General features: G+C 45.5%; 2 protein-coding genes and 1 pseudogene across 5 annotated transcripts in view; all 3 read right to left on the reverse strand.

Moving 5' to 3' along the window:
• Positions 1-5,994, reverse strand: part of LOC127511071 (NACHT, LRR and PYD domains-containing protein 12-like) — a 70,844-nt gene extending 64,850 nt beyond the window's left edge. Inside the window, exon 1 of one of the 2 annotated variants that reach the window (XM_051891474.1) lies at positions 5,875-5,994. The gene's annotated coding sequence lies outside the window, so the exon portion shown is untranslated. The remainder of the gene's footprint in view (positions 1-5,874) is intronic. The other variant, XM_051891470.1, reaches the window with a different exon arrangement.
• The window catches only part of LOC127511216 (NACHT, LRR and PYD domains-containing protein 3-like), a 35,667-nt gene extending 29,232 nt beyond the window's left edge, over positions 1-6,435 (reverse strand). For 2 of the 3 annotated variants that reach the window (XM_051891970.1, XM_051891971.1), the window contains exons 1-2: positions 6,255-6,432; positions 6,050-6,122 (exon numbers count right to left, since the gene is read on the reverse strand). The gene's annotated coding sequence lies outside the window, so the exon portion shown is untranslated. Of the gene's footprint in view, positions 1-6,049; positions 6,123-6,254 lie in introns of all 3 variants that reach the window. The other variant, XM_051891972.1, reaches the window with a different exon arrangement.
• Positions 1-10,801, reverse strand: part of LOC127511261 (polyglutamylase complex subunit TTLL1-like) — a 92,865-nt pseudogene that overhangs the window by 36,639 nt on the left and 45,425 nt on the right.

Raw genomic sequence — 10,801 nt, forward strand, 5'->3', positions numbered from 1 at the left:
ACACTAAATTTTTGTCTAATCTATAATGTTACAAAAGCTTTCTATTTCAGATAAATGCTGTTATTTTGAACGATGGTTTGTGTGTACCGTGATATTTTTTTGAATGACATTAAAATTCTTTTTAGATTAAATTGTACATAAATAGGTTAAGCAAAAGAAATGTGTCTGAGAACCTTTTATACACATCCTTAACTGCAGACACTGAAATGACACAAACGTCTCAGGTTACGTATGTAACCATAGTTCCCTGAGAAAGGGAACGAGACACTGCGTCCGATAGGATCGCTTTGGGAACGTCCTCAGCGTGATAGCGTCTGATGCACATCTGTCAACTATTCCAATGGCGAGAGTGAACGTCACAGGCGGGTGACGTCATGACCAGGAAAGGATAAATACACATCCAGCAAGACCGGCTTCAGCTCAAACTGCCAAAGCAAATCGATCACAGGGATGCAGGGAGTATGGCAACACGACGCAGCGTCTTGTTCCCTTTCTCAGGGAACTATGGTTACATACGTAACCTGAGACGTTCCCTTTCGAGGGAACTCGCGCTGCGTCCGATAGGATCGCACTGGACACAGCAGATTCAGTTTCTCCTGGTCTGGGGTTACAAATGGAGGAGGACAAAAGGCTTGCAACACAATAGGGATATACCCAGATTTGGGGTAAAGGAAGGCTTTGACCATCCCCGGAGCAAACTCAAGACAGGTTGGAGACACTGAAAGGGCCTGAAGTTCTCCTACTCTCTTAAGGGACGATATGGTGAGAAGGAAGACAGTCTTAAGTGTCAGGAACTTATCTGAGACTGACTCAAGTGGCTCAAATGGAGCTGTAGATAGGCCTTCTAACACAATAGCCAAATCACAAGCAGGGACCCTCGTGCGCATCGCAGGCCTCAGCCTCTGGGTGCCACGGAGGAAACGAACAACTAATGGGTTCTTCCCAACTGTAGTACCATCCACATGGGCATGGTAAGCAGATATAGTTGAAACATATACTTTAAGTGTAGATGGGGTTAACCTAGATGAGAAGCGGCACTGTAGGAACTCAAGTACTGAACCTATCGGGCAGTAGACTGGACTGTCCAACTGTCCAACTGTCATTCTTGACACCAGGAAGTGAAAAGTTTCCACTTCAAGGCATATAGTTTCCTCGTGGAAGGAGCTCTGGATTGAAGAATGGTCTCTACAACCTCAGTTGAGAGACCAGCCTCTATGAGTTTGGCCCCCTCAGAGGCCAAACCCACAGATTCCACATTTCTGGATGGGGATGAAGAATCGTGCCCCCCGCCTGAGACAGGAGGTCCCTCCTGATTGGAATCTTCCAAGGTGAGCCATCGAGAAGAGCTATCAGGATACAGACACAGCCTCGGCCATGTCTGTACCATGGCATCCAGTCCCAGAGGAGCTGGATGTGTGAGAGAGAACCAAAGTGGACAGTGCGTCGTATCCTGAGATGCGAACAGATCCACTTCTGCTTGGCCATAAATCTCCCATATGAGCTTCACCACCTCTGGGTGAAGTCTCCATTCCCCTGGCCTCAGCCCCTGCCTCGACAGGATGTCTGCTCCAATATTCTAAGTCCCTGGAATGTAGATAGCTCTCAAGGAGAGCATCTTCCCCAGAGACCACAGGAGGATCTGTTGTGCAAGTTTGTATAATGGGCAAGACCGCAGACCCTCATGTTGATTTATATACAAGACCACCGATGTGTTGTCTGTCCTGACTAGCACATGATGGCCCCTCAGGTCTGGAAGGAAGAACTTCAACGCACTGAAGACTGCCATCATCTCCAGGCAATTTATGTGCCACGAGAGCTGATGACTCTTCCACAGACCCTGAGCTGAGCGGCCTTCCATTACCGCTCCCCAGCCTGTGAGAGAAGCGTCCGTCGTCAGAGTGACACGACGACATCGAGCTCCTAACACAGGGCCCTGGGACAGGAACAAATTTTTCTTCCGTATGATCAAGGCGTGGAGACAGTGCCGAGTGATCTTGATCATACGAAGTGGGTTGCTCCTCGGGGAGAACCCTTTGGTCCTGAGCCACCACTGTAAGGGTCTCATGTACAGCAGGCCAAAAGGTATCACGTTGGATGCTGCTGCCATCAGACCCAACAGTCTCTGAAACTGTTTTACAGTGCGTGACTGGCCTAGCTTCAATTCTTTTACGGCTGATAGAATAGCAGTGATGCGAACTGGAGAGAGATATGCTTGCATTGTCACTGAATCCCAAACCACACCAAGAAAAGTGGTCCTCTGTCGTGGAGTAAGCACACTTTTCTTGGCCATCTCCTCTGACTGTTCTAAAATCAACCAGTCGTCGATATAATTCAGGATGCGTATGCCCTGCAGCCTGAGCGGGGCCAGGGCTGTATCTACACATTTCGTGAATGTGCGGGGTGAGAGAGCTAGGCCGAACAGAGGAACCCGAAATTGGTACGCTTCGCCCCTGAAAGCGAACCTCAGGAACTTCCTGTGCTGTGGAAGGATGGAGATATGGAAGTATGCGTCCTTGAGATCTATTGTGACAAACCAATCCTCGGATTTGATTTGAGTCACGATTTGACTTATCGTCAGCATCTTGAATTTTAGCTTTTGTACTGCTCGATTCAGATGACGTAGATCTAAAATAGGGCGCAACCCCCATCCTTTTTTGGAAACAAGAAATGCCGGCTGTAAAACCCCAACTCCCTGTCGGCACCCGGAACTCTCTATATAGCCTCCTTTGCTAATAAGGTTTTTATTTCTTGCTCCAACACCAGAGCCTGCTGTGGAAGCACTGATGTTTGCAGCACTCCTTTGAATAGAGATGGACGGCACCAAAACTGGATTTTGTAACTTTTCTCTATAATTTGCAGGACCCAACGTGAGATATTTTGAAGAGATTTCCACTCTACCAGAAAATCTACTAAGGGAACCAGCCTCTCGAGGATGGCCTCTTGGTGTTTTGGCCTCTGTCAGTTTTTGTTCAAATTTATCCTCCTCAGAGGATGTGACGCAGTGTCGTGTTGTTCTGAACACTGCGTCACTAATTGGTGGCAGAATGGCCCGCTGAGGGGCTGAGGTGTGTACCGCACCACCCCGTGTGGGGCTGCCCTCAGAAGTCTGACACCATTGGCGTCAGGACTTCTTCTGCCCAGCCTTCCTCGCCTGAAGCAAAATCCTCAGGTCTGTCTTAGGCTTAGAAGGCTTGGGCTGAGAGTGCCGTCCCGGCCCACCATGTCTTTGAGGTGGAGCAAGAGAGGCGACACTCTCTTTCTGCTGCGCTCGGTACGAGGAGCTATACGGCTGGGGGCGTCGAGGAGAAAGGCCCTGTCTTTATCCTTTAGCTCAGACAGATTGAGCCACAGGTGCCTCTCTGTCGCCACCAAGGCTGCCATTGACTGCCCAACAGCTCTGGCGGTCTCCTTGGTGGCTCTTAGAGACAGATCTGTGGCTCGACGCAGTTCTCGAACTGTGTCCGGGCCAATCCCCTCCCCGCCATCCAAATCCTACAGCAGATCTGCTTGGTACGCTTGCAGAATAGCCATAGTGTGCAAGCACGCACCAGCCTGACCTGCTGCCGTATACGCTTTTCCCACTAACCCTGATGTAGCTTTAAGTGGTTTTGTGGGAAGCGTGGGGGCCTTCAGGGACGATGCTGAACCTGGGGACAGATAGCTCGCAAGCGTCTGTTCAACCCGGGGCATCGCCCCATAACCATATTCTTTCAGCCCTCTTATATTAGAATAGTGCTTGACGTGAGGGCTGAACAAGCGTGATGAATATGGTTTCCTCCATGATCTTGCTAGCTCATCGTGAAGATCATGGAAGAATGGCAGACCCCGTGGTGGAAGTGCTTTATTTGATGACAAAAAGTGCTCGTCCAGTTTGCTTTTCGGACGAGCTCCTTGATTCTCGGCTGGCCATTCAATGCTTAAATTTGACACAGTGCGAGAAAGCACATCCACCAGCTCCTCATATTCAGGTGAAGTGATGGCAAGTCCTCTTCCCCCATATCGACGCACATCCAATTCCTCAGAACTAGAGTGCTGATGCGACGAGCCCTCTCCCTGGGCGGAAGAAGCCGTGGGGCGGGCTTCCGACACCAGAGAGGGGGCGAGGGATCTGCCAGGTGAAGGCTGAGAAAGAGCACTCATGGCTGTCTCAAGCCCCGCTGACAGATCCATCTACGAGCCCCACAACATCTTCCTCTGAGGTCCAGAGCCGTGAGGAACGCTTGCCTGCGCACTTTCCTCGAAAAGTGCGAGGCCGGAGCGGAGCGTCCTCAGAGGAAGCTTTTCACAATGCTCGCATTCAGACCCCTCGAAGGCTGAAAGAGCATGCTCCGCTCCCAAACACATCACGCACAAATCGTGTGTATCCCCACCCATAAGGAAACGAGGGCAGGGAGGAGTACACGGTTTGAATGCCTGAGTGTTTGCCATTATAACTGATATATTGAGCAGTGCTATATCTGGACAGACAACAATAAATAGACAAAGACAGTTTCACATAGAGCGCTTTGCTGAGGCAGAAAAGCTAAAGCTGGTCTCGGCGGATGTGTATTTATCTTTTCCTGGTCATGACGTCACCCACCCGTGACGTTCACTCTCGCCATTGGACTAGTTGACAGACGTGCATCAGACGCTATCAGGCTATTCATCATAAAGCAGAAATTAATTTATTTAAAGCAAAACTGAGTTGGGCTTACAGCCTACCTCTCTCATTTGGGAAGAATCCAAACGTTTCCATATTCGCGATGTAAAGCTAGAACTGATATGTAGTGTCTGCGTGTGAGTGAGGCACCTGCGCGATCAATTGAATTTAATAAAATAAAGAGAAATATTTTAATAAAATAAAGAAAACGAATACAACACGTCAAATGAGCGTAGCCTGTACTAGCCCAACTTGATGCACAGTTTTTCGCTTTTGTTTTGTTAATTATTTCAGTAAGAATATTTCGTGCAGTCCTATTTTTTATTCCTTGTAGGCTATATTATTCTGTTTTTCTCTGCGTTGCAGGTGCATGATGTGTGAATCCTAATGTTCTTTTAATGTTGCCGTTTGTGCATCCAAAGTTAAATCCCTGGAAAGAAAAAAAAACATTTGTGGTATTTTAAGACACGCATCTATTCTAATTCGATTCTAATTTGACATTTTAATCGTGTCGTTTAATGGTTAATGATCGGTTAGTGAGTGATTGTCGGTCAGGAAAATAATCTAAATGTTCACATAACAGTTCTCCACCAGATTTACTATGCTGCATGGAAGCTCCTGCTGACTCAAAAACGTGCGTACACGAGCTGAGACCTGACGTGAGATTTGATCGTAGCCACTGCTCACGCTCATAATGATAAATGCCAAATTTTGTGTGGAAACGAGCGAACACATAGTTTTCTGGCGTACGATCGTTTAATAAATAAATGAAGATATTTGTACTGCACCACAAAGTGTGATGCAGTACAAATATTTCAAGTGTCTCTTATTTTTCTATAAAGAACCACGATTGTTCCTTATTTTCCTGTTCTGAAGTTGGCAACATTACCTACATCTTGGATGGCCTGAGGGTGGGTAAATTAATAGCAAATTTTCATTTTTGTGTGAACTGTCCCTTTAAGATGGCTGAGTATTGTTTATTAGGCATTGGGAAAGGTCACGTGACTGAAATGTTTGCTGTTTTTTCATTAACGTAGTGGATTTATCTCACAATTGTCAGTTTTAGTTTACTTCAGATAATTGCCTCAAATCTTCATAGGTTTTCAGCACGTGTAAAAAGCACAGATCATGTGCTTTATGCATATGCATAAATTAATGCATATTTTTCCAATCACACATTTCACAGTGATTTCACAGCATGTGACAACAATATCTGCCTTCTGTGATTCACTTACCAAGACACACTTGATCATCTGTTTGATCGTGACATGAGGAACTCAAATAAAATCATCAGTATGACTTCAGCACAGCATTAAAGTCTCAGAAGCACAAAGTTACCAATGACACATCATAACACACACACACACACACACACACACATAAACAACTAAAGAAAGATGAAACACTCACCTCAGAAAATATTTGTAGATCTTCTTTTCTCCTCCTCTGAACTGTTGTGTTGAACTGGAATTTCTTTGACTTCCTTAAATGAAGTGAAAATATTTTTCAGGAAGAGACATAAGAATCAGAAGAATGAGAGTCAGATGTCAGCACACACACACTCAGTTCTCTGTCACTGTATATATTTGCCTGAATATTTATAAATACTATATACATTTGCTATTTAATGCTCCCAATCAGCGGCATGTTTTCAAACACGACAGCATTTTCCTCCCGCTGGATTCACAAATTTACTGCTGTAATCCACTGAAGCTTTAGGGCTGGATCAGTTAGTTCTCACAGCATTATCAGTTTGCTGGAAGAGCAAGTGACGCGTACAGTGAGCAAGAATATCACACTTTATTCATGCTATTCATGCCCATGTCGTGCATCTATTACTCAATACTTACACAGCAGGAAGTTTCTGCTACTAAAAGGGGAAGTTTACAAACAGAAGTAGGTTCAGTCAGTCGTTTCAGTTGGCCAGCAGCAGTGAGACAAATAATGACAAGAGAGAGTGATCGAATGAATAAGAAAGAGTAGAGGATCTCCAGATCCAAAAACAAGCAAAGAAGAAGATCTGCATAAACCAGAAGAAGCAGATAGAAGTTCTTTACACACATGTAAAATAACAGGATCATGAGACATTCAATAGTATATAAATCAAAACAATGTTTCATTTCATCAAATTCACCCCCTCATTCAAGTCCTCGGTTCACCCGTGCTCACAGTATCAGCATCAGAGCACACGTACGTCTGCAAGATGTCTGTTAAAGATCACTTCATCTGGAAAGCATCTGCTGTACACAAACTTCTGATAGACATCTTTAAGATGTCACTTTTACATACATTATTAATCATAAACATCTTAAAGACATCTTCTAAACGTCTATTTGACATCTGACAGGAAATGTCCTATAGACGTATTGCAGATGAGCAAACACTCTAAAATGCATCTTCCAGATGTGAACATACACATCACAGAGACGTCTCAGAGATGTATATGTGCTGTCAGTGTAGTTGCCCGAAAGAAACAGTTCGGTTCGAACTCAGAAAAAAATGAACAAAAACTGTACCTTTAGGGGTACAACAGCTTGTCACTGGGGCAGTACCCTTAAAAAGACATCTTTCTACCTTATTTACCCCTAAAATGTGCATATTAGTACCTTAGAGTAGCAATACATACCTAATAATATAAAGTACTAATATGAACCTTTTATTATATTTCAAGCCTGTCATGGCCGCATTACCACTTCGGGTGTGTTTTATTTTTCTAATAATTTATTTCAAGACATTTGTCACACTGTGAATTATTTCCAGGATTTCACAAGATGTAACTGTTTCACAGTAAATTATCATTATTATGTACATTTTTATGCACGCTGTGTGATCTGAGCTCTCTCGTCTCCTCTATGGTCTCATCCAACGGGTTCAGCGGTAAGTGTTGAAATGTCAAATTTTGTCAGTTAAATGACTGTTTGTTTGTTTTTTGATATGATAGTGCATGTAATTTAAAAGTTTTGACCAAATAGCGTAAGTTGGAGGTTCTGTTGTCATGTTGTTAGCGGTTAAGGTACTCACGTAGGTTTGAGCGCACAAATATTTTAAACAAGAAATGAACATTGGTTAGTGTTAATTGTACCGTATTAAGTTATTATCTAACTGTGAGACATTAGCTACACTTTTCTGCGATGACCAATAAATGGAGAATAAAGAAAAAAAACAAAATAAAGAATTATTTAATGATGGCCTATTTCAAAACACTGCTTCAGGAAGCTTCGGAGCGTTGGGAATCAGCATGTCGAATCCGCAGTTCGGAGCGCCAAAGTCACAAAGTCACGTGATTTCAGCAGTTTGGCGGTTTGACACGCGATCCGAATCATGATTCGACACACTGATTCATAACGCTCCGAAGCCTCCTGAAGCAGTGTTTTGAAATCGGCCATCACTAAATAAATCGTTATTTTGTTTTTTTTTGGTGCACCAAAAATATTCTCGTTGCTTTATAATATTAATATTGAACCACTGTACTTACATGAACTGATTTAAATATGTTTTTAGTACATTAATGGATCTTGAGAGAGGAAATGTCATTGCTCCCTATGAAGGCCTCACGGAGCCATCTGATTTAAACAAAAATATCTTAATTTGTGTTCCGAAGATCAACGAAGGTCTTACGGGTGTAAAACGGCACAAGGGTGAGTAATTAATGACAAGATTTTTCATTTTTGGGTGAACTAACCCTTTAAAGTAAAGTTGGCCGCATATTCACAGATTTGAATTTCCCTGATCAAGAACTCTTGAGCTAAACGCTTTTACTACACAAATAACACCTCTTTTCAATCGTAGTAACATAGACAAGCAGCTACAACCTTATTTTCCTCAAAACCAGCTTTCCTCCACAGTGGAAAAAATACATTGATCTCTATGCGCAGACAGCTGAGAGACAGATTCAAAGGGACCGTCTGCAAAGTGCAAAACCTGAAAAGCGTTACTACAAAAACAGTCAAAAACTTCACTGTAATACACTTGTCACGGAGACGAGCTCCGTGGTTCCCTCCTCTGGCCACCGGAGGGAGCCGTCTCCTGAGTACTGACACACACACCCGCATACACACTACATTTCCCACAACCCCGTGCCTTGGACTGATCACCACGTCAGCTGTTCCTCATTACCCGGACTATAAAGCTCTCCCACTTACCATAGTTCATTGCGAAGTCTTGTTTTGCTTTTGTGAACATTTCTGAGCGTTGTTACCCTGTCTGATTACCTGTTGCTGATCCTGTTTGTTACCCGTCCACGACTCTCTGCTGCCTGCCTTTGACCCCTGCCTTGTGTTCTGTTCTGTGAGTGATATCTGCCTGTCCCGTACCCCTGCCTGTTTCCCGACCTCGATTCTGCCTGTCCCTTTGGTACCTGTCTGCTCCTGTTTGACCCTGCCTGTACGACCACGCTCTTATTCAATAAAAGCATGCAAATGGATCCCAGCCTGTGTGACGATTCGTTACAGAAGACTTCGCCGATACAAGATCCAGCTGCTTTCTCTCACCTGTGTACATCGATGTCAGCCCAAGCCAGTCAGCTCGCTGCTCATCAACACCAGCTCAACCGTCTCACCACTCTCACGGAGGAACTGGTAAAAGCGCTGCAAGGCATTCAGATCTCTGCCTCAACGGCGTCTCCGCCACCCACAGCAGCCGCCATTACCCACGCTGCAGGAACGCCACTGCTGGTGAATCCCCGCCTCTCTCTGCCAGAAAAATTCGACGGCGACCCAACGAAATGCAAGGGCTTTATTTTCCAATGTTCCCTCTTCATTAGTCAGCAGCCTGCCCATGTATGCCACAGACGCCGGTAAGACTGCATTAGTTTGTTCATTGTTTATGGGGAGAGCGCTGGAATGGATTACGGCCGTGTGGAGAGATGATGGGGCCGCTTTCCCTACCTACGATTATTTCATGCAGAGGTTTAAAGAGGTTTTCGATCACCCCTGTGACGGGAAAGGAGCCGGTGATCGCCTGATGGAGCTGACACGGGGACGTAAAACAGCGGCTGAATATGCTCTCGCTTTCCGCACGCTTGCTGCACAAACTAACTGGGTGAGTGATACGTTAAAAGTTTTGCTTCAGAAGAGGATTATCTCATGAGTTACAGACGGAGCTAGCCTGCCGTGATGAGGGCAAGAGCCTGGACCAATTCATTGAACTAGCCATTCAAGTCGACAACCTCATCCGTTCCCGCAAAGCTGGTCAGAAACGCAGTGTACGCGCATCGCCACCTGCTGATTCAGATAATTCAGAACCCATGCAGATAAATGCTTACCGTCTGTCTGAAGAGGAGAGAAGCCGTCGACTGACCCACCGCCTGTGTTTGTACTGTGGTAATCCCGGTCATGTGAGGAACAACTGCCCAGTTCGAACCCGTCCAGATAATCCACGGTCGGTGAGTGATACCAATCCATTCTACTGTTCAGACATGTGTGTTTCGGTCCCCATTACACTGCTGGTTAACGACATCCGTCTAGAGACAACCGCTTTACTGGATTCCGGGGCAGCGGGGAACTTCATGTCCCAAAGTTATGCCCAGCAATACAAGATTCCATTAATTGAATGCTCTTCTTCTATCACAGTGGAAGCTATAGACGGCCGGCCCCTGGGCTCAGGACGCGTAGACACCATTACTCAACAACTCACCATGCAGACTGGTATATTTCATACAGAACACATCCAGTTTCATATCTTACCTACTTCAACCTCCTCCATCATCTTAGGGTTGCCATGGCTACGTACCCATAATCCCCTCATCTGCTGGAGAGAAGGACAGATCATCCACTGGAACAAACACTGCTTATCGAAATGTCTGTCTCACCTACCTCCTCTGTCCATCAGAACTATCCAAGCTGCCGAACCCACTGAACCCGACGAATCCACGCCAAGCTTCCAGCTACCCAACGAATACAGAGACCTGTCCATAGCTTTCAGCAAGGTACGTGCGTCACAATTGCCTCCTCATCGAACTTACGACTGTGCTATCGATCTGATTCCAGGAGCCGCACCTCCCAAGGGCCGTATCTTCCCACCCTCACAACCTGAATCAGAGGCTATGAGGAAATACATTGAGGAGGAATTGGCCAAAGGCTTCATTCGCCCATCCACCTCACCGGCGTCTGCAGGCTTCTTCTTCGTGGGCAAGAAGGATGGGGGTCTCCGTCCTTGTATTGA

The sequence above is a fragment of the Ctenopharyngodon idella genome, chromosome 4 (assembly GCF_019924925.1).
Source record: "Ctenopharyngodon idella isolate HZGC_01 chromosome 4, HZGC01, whole genome shotgun sequence".
NCBI classification, from domain to species: domain Eukaryota; kingdom Metazoa; phylum Chordata; class Actinopteri; order Cypriniformes; family Xenocyprididae; genus Ctenopharyngodon; species Ctenopharyngodon idella.